General features: G+C 35.2%; 1 protein-coding gene across 6 annotated transcripts in view; it reads left to right on the top strand.

Moving 5' to 3' along the window:
* LOC138715449 (uncharacterized protein CG3556-like) overlaps positions 1–17,902 on the top strand; it is a 125,930-nt gene that overhangs the window by 51,866 nt on the left and 56,162 nt on the right. The window lies entirely within an intron of this gene.

The following is a 17,902-nucleotide window of genomic DNA, read 5'->3' as shown; positions in this document are numbered from 1 at the left end:
ATTCACATAAATTCCATAGTAGTACAACTATACTGTACTAAATGGATGAAACACATCATTCATAAAGAAAGTGATATCCCAAAAAAAAGAGATTGAGTATGACATGACAAGTTGTAATTGATATTGATGATACCTTTAGCCCTATAAAAATAATCAATCAACTAATCAAAAAAATATCATAGTACAAAGCAAAGTTACCTAGGTGCTGTATATGTTTTAAGTGTAACTAATATTCCATAACAAAACTCTTATTGCATTATGCTTTTAAGGTGATATTGGTGAGCAACTTCCTATCATCAGAATATTAAATTATTTTCTCGAAATGTGTTGAAGCTATAGAGCTGACATTTTTACAACACATGGGGACGTAGCTTTTGCTTATGATGTAACAGTAGTTGCTTTGTTAATAATTCATTTCCATGCGAATATTTTCAAAACTTTTAATACACTATCTTCAGTAATACGCATTTACGGTATATTAAATTAACGAAAACATTCTGTAAGGCTACTAAATAAATAGGCCTATATCTGAAAATTTCACTTTTCTATAAAGAAAGTTGAGAAAATACGGTAAGTTATTTCTTTTGAACAAAAAAATCAAACTTGTGAAAAATGAACATTAAAATTAAAACTTACATTCTTATAATGCACTTATACTTCCAGACAAATCTAAAAATTAACATGGATACAGTTTTAATAAGTTCTCTTCCCTTTATCTATTGAATCAGTGCTGGCCATCCCTGAACATAGCTCGACCAAGTGGCATATACTACCTCTTTTGTCTGTCTCTTTCCTTTCCGCTGTAAAGCTCTCAGGCTCTCCTGATCTCTAAAGGACGCGCTTGCTCCTATGGACATCAATTGTCATCACTGATTTATGTGAATATAAATTAAATATATTTCGGTTTTTATGTACAAAATTCAATAATACATTGTTATTAATTTGATGGAAGTCACATACTTTAAATCCTGAATACAACAGTTCTGAAGGGTAATCAAGAGTTTATTAAGGCATAATTGTATTATTCTTTTCTGTAGCAGAGTTAGTGGCATGAGGGAGGTACTATTAGCACTGTATTAACTTCGCACTTCCTTAAACATCAATCATAGTACACCAACTATTTACTTTTCTTACACATACTGCTACCACCACCACTAAAAAATTTTGATCAACACTTCACCATTAATGCTTCATTATACTACTCTGATTATTCTCTGCAATTTTTTTAGTTGGTATTTAACGACCCTGTATTAACTACTAAGATATTTGGCATTGATTGTATTGGTAATAGCGTGATGGTATTTGGCAAGATGAGGCCGAGGGTTCGCCATAGATTACCTGACATTCGCATTCGCCTTATGGTTGGAGGAAACCTCGGGAAAAAACTGCCAGTAATGAGCACAAGCTGGAATCGAACCCATGCCCGAGTTCAACTTTGGATCAGCAGGATCCTTGTCCTTGTAAGCTTTATATTTGTTATACACATTAATGGTAACATTTTCACAATTCACTTTTTTGCTTTAAAAAGCTAACAATTATTGTGTCTACTTACTGATTGATGTCCACGTTTTTCTTCAGTGATACCGTACACTGCAGCATAGAATAATGAATCCACAGAGAACTTGATTTCTTCTTTTCACTTTTCATTGAAAAATATTCCAGCATAAACTTTTCAGAATTATTCCATACTTTTTTTTTTTTACACCACTCTTCAAACTTCTTATATTCCTCTTCATACCTCTGTCGCGATTTTGTTGGAATTAATAAATCAGTACAGCTGTTAATGCAATACCATTGACACTTATATTTATAAATAGTCATGGTGACAATACCGACAATAATAACATTCTTCAAATGTTTCTTGTACATGGCCCTCTATATGAATCGATCACCTACAAAGAAAATGTATATAGCTTCAAATGTTTCTCGTACAAGTCCCTCTATATGAATCGATCACCTACAAAGCAAATGTATATTGCTGGCAATAAAAATTTTACATTTAGACAATATTCAATTTTACATTATTTTTTTTTATCAAAGCGGATAAAACTTTGTATGATACACATGTCGTAACTTCATATTACAATAGTAGACTGGTTATCAAACCCGGCCTGCAGCCTTGTTTGACAAAATCTCGTATTGTAAAATGAAATGTTATGACATTAGTATCTAAATAACTATTACATTATGTTTTGTGCAATATTAAAATGCTTGATAATATCGTATTGTCAGTGTTCTTCCATCCTGTAAATGCTATTTTTTTTTAATTTAAAACATTTAACAACCAGTTCTACATTGTGGACAAATTAAACAAGCAGTGATCTGACTGAATGACACGACATGTAAAAATGTGATAGCTTTCAATTGCATTATATTAATTTCTACTGAATCATTTCATTGCTGTATAGCCTACTATATATCATATTTAAATAATGTTAGACCTATAGGTCTAAGAGGACAGCAACTTCAATACCGCCTCATGGACAGCTGTTGACAGGTCCTTTTAGCCACCTTGTCCTCTCAAGTGGATAGTTCATATCTGGAAATCTAGGTATCATGCTGTAAAAATGAGACAAAATCTTAAAAGGAGTCATGAACAAACAATTAGACTTTCATAAACAACAATCATAATTCGTGACTGAAAGTGTTAATCTACTTTAAGATATAATTCACATTATCCATGTGGGGTGATCTTGTTACCCGTCTTGATAGTCTGTGTCATGAAAATTCCAGGGTATAAAATTCGATCTACAGCTTAATTCTCTTCATTTCTAAGTTAGTCTGCTTCCAAATTATTTTATTTTGTGTTATTTATACCAATTTTTATATTGTTATTTATATTATCATTATAGGTGGTATTCGAATATTTGAATTTCAACAAAGAACTAAAATTTGATTAGTTTTATATTTTTAATTATTTATTTTTATAACTTCAAAACTTTTTTTTGGGATTTTCTTTTATTATAAACAAATGTTTTTGAGATGCTCATGGTTGTATAAGTTATATATTGTTCTAATACAGTGAAGTTACTTGGGGATGCTTGGGTTGTCGTCCAGAACCGGCCTGGCTATCAATGTGTTGATTACCACAGGAAACACATACACATCTCCGGCATTCCGGCCTACAATCCTACTGTTACAAAGTTTAAAAGTTATTAGTACTTACCAAGGTCACATTCGTTGTTCAAAATGTCCTCCATTTACTGCAACATACATTTCACATCTTTTTACGAAATTTGCAGTCACTCTCGCAAGTTCTTCAGCACTGATAGAATTTATTGCATCTCTTACATTCTGTTTAAGTTCGTTTATGGAGTGTGACTTTCTTGCATTCTGTAGGGCTTTAATTTAAGTAATGTTGTCGCTACACAAGCAGAACTTGTACTTATTTCAGTTTCCTGCACTAAACTCTGAGGGATTTTTGAGGGGTGTCTTCCAATCCTTCATCAATCTCGTCTAATTTCTCTTTCGACATAACATGACATTCTTTTCGGTTTTTCATCGTTTACCGAAGCTGTCCAAATGAATTTCTTATAAAGTCTTCTTATTGTACTGGCAGTTGGAACAGGTCTATCTGGAAACTTTTCCCGAAATTTGCATCTTGTTGCCGCACAAGACTTTCGTTTCTGTATGCATGTATTGTATAGACTGTAGATAAGTACGTTCACCTAATGAATACGTTATACAACAGTAGCCTACATGGAGCACTTTAAACTTAACTTAAACTTTTAAGATTATAACTTTCACAGCCAATTTACTTCCCACAACACAACACAACACAACTAAAGCGAAACTGCAGTGTCGCTCATTGCTTGCGTGCCGAGAATGTGAACGCACTATTCCCGGTGATTATGACATCTCTTGGCGGGGAACGGCTCCTGCAAAATCCGAGCATCCCCAATTAACCTCACTGTATTTAAATTTAAAGAATTAACTGAAGTGATTTTCAATTTATATTATAGTACTGTGACTTTCATTGGTTGTAAATGTGTTTTCTACCATGTCAAAACTATATAGCATTGAGCAGTTTGTCTTGAAATGGAAGGGAGGGAAATTTAAACTTACTGTATATTTTGCCTCGTAGTGTCGCCGGTAACATATCTAAAGTTCATTAATTTTAGTATACTATGTTTTCAACAAAATGGAGCAGAACTATTGAATCACCCTCTATTTTTTAGAAATAATAGGATTATTTCATATTTTTATATTTTTTGTAAGTCAATAATACATCAACTGTTTATATTCTAAATGCTTAACAAAGATCGGTATATGATTTTGATGACGGTAATTTTATCACTCCTCCTTTATAATAGTAAGTTGTGAAAAATTTTGATAGCGGGAGGGTCAAGAACTTGATACGCTTCAGGAACAGTAACACTTATAAACGGTTAGGAAATTGTGACGAGATATTGTGGATAGTGTATGAATCACCAAATCACCATAAAATGCACAGTCATTGTCAGATTTTCTTGGACATAAGTAACTTTTCTATTCTATGTGGTATCCTTTCTTGCTACCTTAGTAGGATCCCCAGATGTCCCAGTTTAGCCAGGATAAACTCGAATTTCTAATATCTATACCCCTGTCACGAAAGAGTGTGTCCAGGATATCAAATGTCCCAGTTTCCTCTAAAGCATAAGATTAGGCTAACCTGATTTTTTATGGTCCAGCAGGGGACATCGACAATTTTAAAAGAAAACACAAACACTTACCTAGTCACTATCCGTTGAAATGTTGCAGAAGATACATGTAACAGTAGATACAATGATAGAATTTTGCACACTAAATTTGTAGAGTATCTTAACTTTTTGAACTAAATGCATAAACACAAGTAACTCCTATAAATAATTATGGCCACTAAGAATTCAATTTCAGTACTGACGCATGCATGGAAGTCTTTCACAAAATATTGTAAACACTGAACTTTTAACACACACATTTTACAAGTACTTGTCTGAAGAATGTATTTCTTTAAGGATCTGTTTATTCCCATACAGCTTCACACTAAGTTCTTCACATGAGAAATGAAAGTTTGTTTTCACTTGTAACAAAGATGTTTCAATTTTCTTTCTTGATTTTTCATCAGTCCAGATTGAGTTCAATGTGGAGGAAAGTCTTTCAACTGTTGAATTATTGACTGAAAGACACATGATTAAGGACACTATTTTGAGAAGATTTTCAAATGTAATGGATTTTTTTTTTTTGAAATGTTGAAAAACATACCACTTTCACCTGTTGGTTTGTCACAAAACTCCTCGTTGTTTTACTTACTTAGAAATGGATGCTGCGGCAGTTCTAACGCTTCTGCACAAAGTGAATGAAGGCGAAGATGCTGTTCTTCTTAAAGAGTGCAGACTATCTCATATTGTGCTCGCTGGTTCTTCTGTCTCATACTGAGAACCGTTCAGAAATGTGCATGAAACGTAGGAGTTTCAACACGATACTTAAATATTCACGTGCAAAATGTTACTGAAACAAAATCAAAATTTCTGGCGACAAAATTAATTTCCAGGGACAAAAATGGGGACATTTGCACCCAGGGAACAGCAATGCAAAACCGGGGACTGTCTCCGGAAATCGGGGATGTCTGGTCAGCCTACATAAGGTAATATTATTTATGTGATAGGTAAAGTAAAGTAAATATAGGTACCTATTTAAAATTTCCCGATTTCATTAGCAAATATTCAACTGGTAGCAATTCTAATCCCTCTGACACTCAATGAGAATATCTTAGTATGAGCATGACGAGCATGAGTCTACATTCTTACAATTTCTGGTACTGGTCGTTCTGATTGCTTTTCTAACTAGCATTTGCAGTTGCTGTTCGGATACAATTTGCACAATGGAGTCTTGCTTTAGTTTTATTGAATCTGAATGTTAATCATTATTGGATGAACATTGAAAGTGTAGACCACGTGTAGGATGTGTAGTCTCTTCTTTCGTTGTCTCGTGACACCTATCTGAGTGTAAGAGGAAGAAGAAAGTGAACTGACAAGGAAAGCTCACTAAATGATAATGGATTTTCACAAAGATTTTTCCCCCATACGTTCCATTTGAAATAAGAAATCTGCCTATAAATTTCTACAGCCAGAGAAGACCTAGTCTTTAAGATATGATTTTTCAAAATAATCGCCTGACACTCATATGTCTATCTCTATTGCCATCGTGAAGAAGAAAAAGTTTAAGGCCCCAAATGTTTATGCACTGCCCTCAAAATCGAGGAAGCTTATGAAAACTCACCTCTTCAAGTTATTTGAAGAACTATACTTTCCATCTGTCAGTGATCATAGCATTCTTTTGGTAGATTCGTGGACCAGTTACTGAGGTAGACAGGCCATGGAAAGAATAACTCCAGAAGGCAAAACGGTGGAAGTGTTAACAATTCCAAAACACACAACTCCGATTGTGCAGCCTCTTGACGCTTATGGTTTTAGATCTTGGAAATCACCATTGAGTTTTCTGAGTGAAATAACAAACCACTTCCTAACAAATACCGATGCTCTTCAAATTAAATTCAATAAGTGGAACCAGAATCATCAGAGTTTAAATTTATGGTATAAGTTATGTGGTATGTTCTAATGCCATTTTGTTTCCATTTCCCTCGTGTTTCTTTTTCATATATTTCTGTTTGTTTTCTTTCTTTTACATAGATGGCAGTCCTAGTGGCTTATCATCTTTGCTTTTGATTATATCACTTGGCACTTCGAATGAGGGTAGCGATTCACGGGTGCTCGTGTAAAGGGGTTAAGTATGAACTTAAAGTGGGATAAGTAAAGATTTGAACCCTCCACAATGACTTCTGTTAAATTATGCTTCCATCCATGATGCAGTTACAGTGCTCCGTATTTTGTGACAAAGGAGTTTTGTTCAGTACCAAAGAAGAGAAGTTTACATATCTTACAATTTGACTTAATCCCCTTTACACGAGCACCCGCGAATTATGCATGTTGATTGGCCATTGTCTTGTTGTGTGATTTTTCTACTATGGGTGCCCTTTCAAATTTGTCAGTTAAAATCCGTACTCCTGTTTTCCGGACATCATCCATTGGAAGTGACTGTCGGGCAGCATTCGACTGGAGTGGTGGTGCATCATGGGAGAGTGATCTGCGATGTGCAGCCAAGCCCACATCGGGATTTGATGTCTGACAACAATGGTGGTTGTTTGTCCACCAAGTGAGGGGTCAATCGACGAGATATGTAGCTGTACAGCAGCAAGTGATTAGTAACCATACTATGTTTTCGACTGTGTTATGATACAAGGGTTTTCGGTCTGCTGGAGCTGACTTGGTGACTCTTCCTTGGACTCGCGGACTATCAATTCAGTGGCTGGAGTGATCCACAAGTAATGCTTGACAGTGCAAGTTATAAGTATGACTATGTTTGATTATATGTTGACTTAATTTGTACTAGTTGTCTGAAATTTCTTTACCGCTGTCCAGTAAGTGTGCTGTTGTTTGTTGACAACTGTATGTAGGCACTGCAGGGACTGTGCGGAGCAAGAGGGAGGGCATGTACATTCCACATCAAAGCATTATTAGCATGACTGTTGTATGAGCAGAAATAACCACATGCTATCCTGCACTTGGTACCAATATAATAATACCAGTACAATAATAGCTCAGTTGGTAGAGCAGCTGGCTACGGACTGAAAGGTCCGGGGTTCGATCCCAGGTGGTGACAGGATTTTTTCTCGTTGCCAAACTTTCAGAACGGCCCCGAGGTTCACTCAGCCTCCTATAAAATTGAGTACCGGGTCTTTCCCGGGGGTAAAAGGCGGTCAGAGCGTGGTGCCGACCACACCATCTCATTCTAGTGCCGAGGTCATGGAAAGCATGGGGCTCTACCACCATGCCCCCCCAAGTGCCTTCATGGCATGTTACGGGGATACCTTTACCTTTACCTTTACAATAATAAAATTATTATATTGATACCAGCGCCTCTTTTAATGTCAATTATTACTTATAATATTTCAGTGTATTTCATTTTACAAAATTATATATTCTTACTGTGAAATCATTCATGTAATGTGTTCCAATAGCTAACTGTAATTAGCTCTTATTTATTGTTATATAGTCCTGCGTTCATATTATCTATTGCTATATACTCCTGCATTCAAAGTGAAATAAATCATGTGTTTACAATATTCAAAATGCGTACTGTCGAGTGGACCCATTTATCCCCAAAAATTTTTTTTGGTAAAAATTTGACGAAAACCGATTATTTGTAGTCCAAGCTCTTATACCGAAATTAATGCCAAATGCTGTTTTAAACTTTTTCAATGTATTGACATCTAGATACAGGTTGGATCGAAAATGACCCAGTGAGCAAATCAGGTGCAGTAATGCCATATAATACTCGAACTATTTATTTTCTGAACCTCATAGCAGTCATTATGCAATATTTCATGTATGTTATGAATGAAAAAGAGCGTGTAACTTATTTCTTAACCATGTGGAGTTGACAAAAACATTTTCATGTAGGGGTATTTCACATCATGGGCATGGCTTGGTTGTTTTATTGTGACATCCTGCACATTGGTGACAAAGTCGCCATGCCATCCATATATCCTCTACCATCATCTCTCACAGATGGAGAAAAATGTTATTTCATTTGGTCTGTGTACTGTTGGTCCTATTTGAAGGGAACTGTGTCATACTTCTGTTGTGATGTTGGAACACAGCTTCTCCAAAATATTTGCGTGTTGCCCTGGATTCCAATTCTGAAATTCATTTGAAATGTTGTTGTCCATTATGTCTATTCTCCCAATATTTTGGTTGTAGTTGGAAATAATATTAGGCTGAAGGTATTTCTATCCTTTTTTCTCTTTCAAGGAAATATTTGCCTTCTGAACAGATACAACTGCACTTTGATCGGATAACACTGTGACCATAGCATTGTCTTTCCATTTGACTGCAGCAGTGTTATTCTCTTTGCATACGAGACATTCATAAACTCTGCAAACCATATTCTTCATCTGTTGGATGTCGTCAATGGGAAATTGTTCTTGTTTAGTCAACTGTCTGAAGATAGATCTGAACCTCACAAGTGATACCAACAAGGCACCACTTATGAGCCAACTAGGCCATAAGATAATGGGATAGAGCAGCTAGTTCCTTTCCACCTCCATTGCATACATTGCCGATTAGAAATTACAGTCTTATTTTCTGTTACAGTACCGATAGCACTGAAGTTGTCACAGACGAGTCTATCAGATGTAAAAAATTGTCGAAGTACTGGTACAAAGAGAAGAGTTGATTGGGAAATTTCTGTTCGTTGTCTCACTAAGTAATAAATGGTAGATTCTCCGAGCTCAAGCTTATTACTTTTAGTATTATCAGTATGGCCTTGATGAATATCAAAAGATATACAATACCTTAGCTGTAGCCATAACCCAAATTTTATAGCCAAACCGAATAGGTTTCCCAACTTCATTACCCTGAATGCCAATCTCAGCACTTGTATTTAGTTGGTTAAGGCATAAATGATCGAGTTGTTATTACCATCTTCAATGAGTCATGGCCAGTATCATCAACATTATCAGCTGGAGAAAGTAGGTATGAAAATATTTTCTCAAGTTACTGTAAACCCCTTCTCTTCTACATTATACAAAATTTTGTACGTATTTACACTGGCAGGCCAAACAGTAAAGACAATAAATTAGATTTTTAGATATATGTGAAGAAAGTGACACACTGCAATGAATGTGGCCACTGGGTCAAAAACGACTCACTTCTGTTATCAGTCTTCCTGCATTGCAGAAAACACCATGTGATTATTTCTAACCTAGGTACATATAGTCTTACATGACTTAGCTCAAAAGTCTGTACTAATTTGAACAAAATGTGTCATGGTTTGTTACCAACTTTGGATTATTTGGGTTCATCTGTAGCACTAATTGCAACGTGTAATTATGTCAGCCTGTATCTTTTGTATGAAAGCTGCTAATTGGAAATCGAATTGGCTGAAAGAACTGGAACGAGAAATAAACAGATTAGGTCTAAATTGGCTATGGAGAGAACTAGTGTCTATAAACACGAAAACCATTGGAAGAATACCGGTAGTAAAAGAGAGGACAAACGAAATTTCGAGACAAGATATTTTTAGTAATATTAAAGACCTAGGATCACTAAAATACTATAGGGAGGTGAAGCAGTTTTGGGAACAGGAAGAATATGTTAGACTAAATTCAAGGGAAGAGAGAATGGGAATGGCATGGTGGAGATTAGGTATCTGGAGACTCAAGAATAAGAGAGGGAACGTAGAGAAGGATAAATGTCCTTTGTGTGGACTAGCTGAAGACGCAATGCATATTGCGTTAAAGTGTCAGGCAACGAATGATTTGAGAAACAGTTGGATGGATAAAAAATTTCTACAAATAAACGCTATAGTAGCTTATAAAAAAATGAATGGTCACCTAAACGCCAGCAATCTGCATAAATTAGGAAAATTTCTTTTTAGAGTTAAAATTAGATGGGAAGAGAAAGTCAAAACTCTAATGGAGATGGATTTATAAATGTTGAGTAGTCACATGATAAGAAACTACGAAGAGTAGTCAGTGAAGTTAACAGAATAATTCTTAAGAGATTGAGCATAAAAATGAATAAGCTAAAGTAGAAGTTTTAAATAAAAGAGGTATACTTATTAGTTTATTATTATTATTATTATTATTATTATTATTATTATTATTATTATTATTATTATTATTATTATTGTGTACAGAGGATACTTATAGGTTCAATATGTAGTAGTTCTTGTAATGTTTGTATAGAGAGTGATGGCGGATTAAGAACTGGAATACATCTAATCCGCCATGATGTGAACAAAGATTGATGAAATAAATAAATAAATAAATAAATAAATATCACAAATAAATAAATAAATTATGTCAGCCACAACAATGCTCATCTAAGGAGAAAATTGCACAGGAAGAAAGAAATGATCTGCAGTAGTGCAAATAACAATTTCATCAACAATAAAAGAAACAAAGACTTTAATAATAGAAATGAAACTAACATGTATGGGTGGGTCGAAAATGACCCAGTGGGCATAAAAGGGCTGATTAAGGTGAATGTCGATGAATGCTGATAACGAGAAATTGCATCATAGCTTCTGCCTCCATTTATTATTGTTTCAGAGGAGGAATTGATATTTTTGTATGAGTCACGAATTGCAGTGCCGCCAATACAATTCTAGTAAATAGTGTTATCTGTCCAGTACTCCAGTAGACTGCACTGTACCACTACGCCTGAGATAAGAGATTGTCACACACTTCATTACGAGCAGTTGTTTTGGCTGCCATAGATAATCATTCATCAGACAAGTAATATAAGGGGCATTTTAGAATATTATTTATCTCACTATAATGTACCTTTATTTCTAGGCCACGTTAGTTATTGTGCAGTCACTCTTGTTCTTTTATTGGTTCTACCTCATCGCCAGGAGAAACTATTTTATGTTTAGCTTTACTAGTAAGTTGTTATCCCCTTGGTTGGTGGGGGATGATGTACCTTGCCTAATTGTTACACACATTAAGGACTACTTTCTATATTGTTAAAATTGACTTTTATGTTATTAAAGTAGCGTTTTATTTGCTATTGTTAAATAACGAGACAGTTCAGAGCTTACTTATTATGTCATCATGTTCTGTATCCTGTCATGTCCTCGGCAGGGAGAAGGACACTATACCACAGTTACAAAGACATATGTGTGCTTTAAAAGCATAAAAAGTCAAGTAATATGTTAAACTCTTCCGAAGTGTTACTTTTATATGGAAGCTAAGATGTCTATTCTTCTCTCATGTATCTTTTACCCTTCTATAAAGAAATTCATGTAAAGTTTGTGACCATGGAGCTCATTGAAAAGTATTTTAAATGGTACCATACCATAAAATATATTTTATAACTATATATTTGATAACAATACAGGTAATGAGCATCATTATATTTCGAAAACAGTAGTGGAGCACCACAAGTGATTACAAATATTCACTTCAATTCTTAATTTTTTTCAATGTTAATGTTTGAACTAATACAAAATATATATTACAGATATTCTAACTGTTACATAGGAAATTACATGTTAATTTTATGTTAAGCTGCAAGATACAAGATGCAGTCAACATATTTCCAAACTGTGCTCGTATTTATTATACTGTTAAACATATGTGTGTGTGTCACTGAAGATTGCTGCTTTCATGCCTGTTGAGTCAATCTATCTAACAGTGTCAGATTGTCTTCAAGCCTTCAGTACTCATGTGGGGAACACCTGTCAACCAGCGTGTTTCTTTTCATTGTTATATTTCCTAGAAAGGATTTACAATGGTGAGACTTTAGGTACCTTCAAAACCAAGTTCACGTTCTTTAGTTTCAGTCTTGAAGTTCCTCGTATAACTTGGGTAGCTAAGGTTTTATTCTTCTGGGTGGCAATTGTAAACCACGCGACTTTTTACATTACGTTTTCTGTAAAGTTTTGGTAAATATTCATTATCACTTTTGTGAGTTATATACTGTATCTTTAGGGATACAGTGAAACCTGCCTTTGTGGTCACTTCATTTAAACGGCCACCTGGCCAAAAGGCCAATTTTCTCTGGAACCAATTGGATTTTCCATAAGATCAATACAAATTCTCTCTTTATTTAGCGGCCACTTCATGCGCGGCCAGCGGCCGGGGTCTATTTGGATTGGAACCTGACTATAACGGTCACTGTCCAACAAAAAATCTTTTCACCGATACTGTCTGACCTATTTTTTCGATGGTTAGAGGACAGGAAGCAATAGCTAAGTGTACAACAGTACACCCTCCATATCTTGGGGTTAGTTGGTTACTGTTTTTATGACTCTTTTGTCACTTTCCACTCCGACCCTGCACAGCTATAAATTCTTATTCGTTTTTTAAGGATTGAAACACGGACTTTTTCTATCGAAAATGTCACAGTATGTTTTAGGTAGTTAACCATTCTAATTTTTTTTTATTTTCTTTCTCCTCTTTCTATCTTTCTCTATTTGGACCAGCTTTTACGAATTTTTCTTCTTTTCATTCACTTGATTCAGAGGAATTGTGAAGTTAGTTTGAGAGAGAAATCATGTCTAACAATAAATTTATAGTGGTGTTAAGTTTAGAGATGAGACGAAAAATGATTGAAGAAAGTGAGAAGGGAACATCTGTGAGAAAAATTGCAGAAATATTCAAATATGGAAGGACACAAATAAACGGTATAATTAAGAATAAAGATGAAATATTAAAAAAAAAAATGGGAGGAAGAGAGAATCTTTGTTTAGTAATGTGAATGATTTCATTTACGAATGGTTTAAGTGTGCGAGGGTGAAGAAATTGCCAATAAGTGGGCTTATGATTCAAGAGAAAGCTCTTGAAATTGCCAAAGAACTCAATGTAAGAAATTTTGTTGCTAGTAATAGTGGTTAGAGTGCTTTAGAAAACGGCATAACATTGCATTTCATTCTTGTCTGGTGAAGAAGGTGACATTGCAAACAATGTTATTGAAGAATGGAAAAAATAGACTGCCTTCAATTCTTGCGGAATATGAACTCAAAGACATTTACAGTGTTGACGAAACAGGTTTTTTTTCAGGGCCCTCCCTAACAAAACTTAAGTTTTAAGAAAAAGAGTGTAAAGGGGGGAAGTTGGCAAAAGACAGAATAACCCTGCTCTTTTGTTTTAATGCTGCAGGAGAAAAAGAACCACTCTTAATGATAGGGAAATCATTGAAACCGAGATGTTTGAAAAATGTTGACGTGGGCTTATTGGAGGTGAAGTGGACTGCCAACAATAAAGCTTGGATGACATCATCATTGTTTGAGAATTAGCTATGCGATTTCAATTCCAAGATTAAACGACAAAATCGCAATGTGATCCATGAAATTGGTGTTTCTTCTCCCAAATACGACATCACACCTCCAGCCCCTTGATCAAGGTATTATCCAATTATTTAAACTGAGGTACCGCAAGCGAGTTTTGAAATGGCTAGTTGCAAGAATGGAACAGGCTGACATTAATATGCATGATTGTTGTACGCGCACAGTCCTAAAAAGTCAGTGAAATTCAGTATTTTCATGCAGATTCATAACAAAACACAACCTTAATCAAGCGGCCACCTGATAAAACGGCCATTTTACAAGGTAACTTCAGATGGCCGCTTTAGACAGGTTTCACTGTAATTCATATAATGAAATTTTCTCATGAAATTTCGGCCAGTGTATGGGACCGGTGCCCACCCAGCATCGTGATGCACTTGGGGAGCTACGATAGTTAGCGAAATCCGGTTGCGAATGCCAGCTATAACAGCTGGGAGGATCATTGTGCTAACCACACGAATCCTCCATTCTGGTTGGATGATCGTCCACCTCTGCTTCGGCATGTGGGCGTGAGGCCAGCAGCCAGCTGGTCGGTCTAGGCCCTCCACGGGCTGTTGCGCCACGGATTATTATTATATTAATTCATATAATGTTAACATAGCTGACATCAAGGAGATGTATGAGCAAAAATTGCAACAATATATTTAATATATTAATAACAAAATCATATAGGCCTAGGTAAACAATATGTATATGACATATTCACACACTACTACAAACTGAAGACTGCATATTTTTGGACGATTAATACTTCCCACTCCACCCGGCTCGGCTTGGTTGTAGCAACAAAAGAATCTACCTGCAACCTCCCCTCACCAATGGCAAGAATACCTCAGGTCCCAGCACTGAACTCGTCGGAGGAAGACAGTAGTTTATTGTCTTTAGTACAGAATGGGTATGTGGTTTGCCACTTATACCTAGGATTTGTTTTGCTACCTGGTAGTGGATTGAATTTAGTTGTGCTTCTATTTGGTCCTGAGGCTTTGGTAATATGGCCATGGCGTAGTCTTGTAGTGCTATCAAGAAGTTGTTGTATAGTAGGTGAAGTGCCATGTAGTGGTTTCCACAATATCTGCTGGTTATATACTTGAATATTATTCTCCGTTTTAATTTCTGGAGGAGGTTTGAATAATGTGTTTTTCCCGAGAAGTTATTGCCCATATCTACACCCAGAATTTTGATACAGGTTTGGGTATCTAGTCTGTGTTTCTGGATTCCTATTTCATTCCATAAGTAAAGGCGCTTTCGTATTTTATAGAATATGATATGTTTACTTTTCCTAGGATTTATTGTTAGTTCTCGTTGATTAAGGTAAAACTGGATGGTCTCAATGTCTTCTTGAATGTATTGTTTGAGATTTTCTGTAGGTTTGTCTTGGGGGATTTTGGTTGTTATATATATGAAAGGTATACGGGAAAAACGATCAAGGTTCATCAAAAATCGAAATTGAGTTAATAATGCTATCTTATAGTGGAAAAGAAGTACTATCATGTGGTCTAGCTAGTAATAATAAATCATCGTTCTTGACATTCCACTACGTCAATTTCTATTAAATACACACATAAGAAAGTATTAAGTGCTTAAACTTTAAAATTCGTTTTTCTCGAAACTTTCTAAAATGGACCTTGATCGTTATTCCCATGTACCCTTCGTATGTCATCAGCCGAAAATTAGTACGAGTATGTTGCTTTTTTGTAGTGGGAGCTGTGATAGGCCCATGATGTAAATGGTGAAAAGTATTGGACTGAGCAACGAACCCTGTGGTATTCCTAAGTTTATAATTCTGGTTGTTGTGTTTCCATAGGCTGCCAGGAAGGACACAGTTCTATTGGTCATGAGATTAATGATGACTTAATTCTGTGGCCGGGAGGAAAAAGGTCTTAAGTCAATTTTTTGTGTAAATGATATATTCTGAAAGTGAAACAATTCTCTACAATCTGGTAAAACGGTTAAAGTCAAATAAGACTCCTGACTGGATTTATAGAGCATTACCAAATGTCCAAAGTATTTTTTGAATCGAACACACACAGAATAAAGGACTTAAGAATATTTAATACTTTATTCCTTACAAACCATCACATGTTTTCTTTCCATGCTTCCCTATTAAGAAGGTCTAAAATGTATTTTAGCCATTTTATCACATACTGATGCCCTTTCCTTTTAAAACTTTAAGCACAGGGGTAAATAGCCCTATAATTGTTTAAGACCCATTTTGCATTCCTAATAATTCACATTTCTCATTTATTTTGACATGAAAAAGGTCTTATGTTTAATAGTCCCTTCTACTCTGTTTGGGTTCTAGTCTTAAAAGGGCTTAAGTGCGGCTATTTTTGGAAATAATCAAGAAAATTGTTAATTGAGCAACATTACCTATTTTAGAAGAAATATAAACAAATAATATCCAGGAAAAACCTCTTAATTAAAAAAACTCTATAATTGATACCAATTTCAATCTTTCTACTACTTTCCTGAAAAGTATAAAATTTTTACTTAAGACCTTTTTCCTCCCGGCCACAGAAATATATCTGGAGGGAGTAAAATTTTTCCATTTCTTGTTGTAGATTTGAGAGTATCACTGAATCATAGGCATTTGATATGTTCATCGCTTCTAGATTGAGTTGTTGCCTTTGGGTCCATGCTGATCTAAGACTATATGCAGTAGACAATCTGTTGTATTGTGTCCCTTTCTATATCCATATTGACATTTGGGCCATTGTCCCATTCTTTCCATATAAACAAATAATATTCGTTGTGTTATAATTTTTTCAAATATTTTCCTTACGGTATTTGTTAGGATTATCGGACGAAAATCTTGCACCTGGAATCCTGTCGTTCCTGGTTTTTGTATGGGTATGAAATAATATTGTCTCCATGAATTAGGGATCGCATTTTGTTTTAAAATATGTGTGTATGCTTTTGCTAATATTGTATAGTATTTGTCAGGCAAATTTTTCACAATTTCATAAGAGATTCCATCAGATCCCGTGACCATTCCTTTCTGCACTGTTTGTAGTGCTATTTTAATTTCTTCAGGCGTGATGTCTGTTGTGAGGTTATCTGCCAACCCGTCATAAATGAAATGTGGCAAGCGGTTTTTATTCTGAACCTCATCTGGTGCGATCATGTTTAGGAAGTCCTCCTGTAACTTAGGGTGTCTTTGTATAATGGAGTTTTGTGGACTTTCTTTTCGTTTTATTTGCTTCCAGACCATTGAAGTGGATGTGTGGCCTGTAATTTGGGAGCAGAAGGTTTTCCAGGCCTTGCGTTTGGCATTGAGAATGAGCCTTCGTATCTTTGCCTTTTGTCATTTGTATGCAATGTAATTGGTTAAATTTTTTTGGCAGATGAAAGTTTTTGCCATTTCTTTCCTCTTGTTGATTTCCTCCCTTATCTCCTCACTCCACCATTTGGGTTTGACAGTACTGTGCCAGTTTTTGGTCGATTTGGCTGATTTGTTGCGATTTTCCTCAAATCGGCTGTAGTCTGTTATGATTTGCACAAGCTGCTCAATATCCACTTCCGTGTCTGCCTGTATGATAACTACTTTTGTGCTCTGTTGGCAAATTGTTTGTATGTATGTATGTATGTATGTATGTATGTATGTATGTATGTATGTATGTATGTATGTATTCACACCGCAATGGGTATATACCCGGTGGCAGTGGTTACTAATTACACTCAATAATGACAATAATAAACTTATTAATTAAAAATACAATTAATAATATTATTAATTGATGAACTAGTGGACTTAATAATAATACTAATAATTAATACTAACAATAATTAATAATAATAATAATAATAATAACAACAGGGAATATCCTGAATTAAATGAAACGATCGCTTAAAATAACATTTGAAATAAATCTAATTTGTATCTTAAACGTAAGATCGAACTAAAACCCACGAGTATGATATGTTCATATCTGCACAAGTACCTTTCAACATTACACTCATTTCGCTGTCAACTCACTCACTGCACTGGAACTATGACACATTTCACTGATTCTATCCTGATTTCACTAAC

Source organism: Periplaneta americana, chromosome 15 (genome assembly GCF_040183065.1).
Source record: "Periplaneta americana isolate PAMFEO1 chromosome 15, P.americana_PAMFEO1_priV1, whole genome shotgun sequence".
Lineage (NCBI taxonomy): Eukaryota > Metazoa > Arthropoda > Insecta > Blattodea > Blattidae > Periplaneta > Periplaneta americana.
Note: the sequence above shows the minus strand (reverse complement) of the source record. Positions and strands in the feature narration are given on the sequence as shown.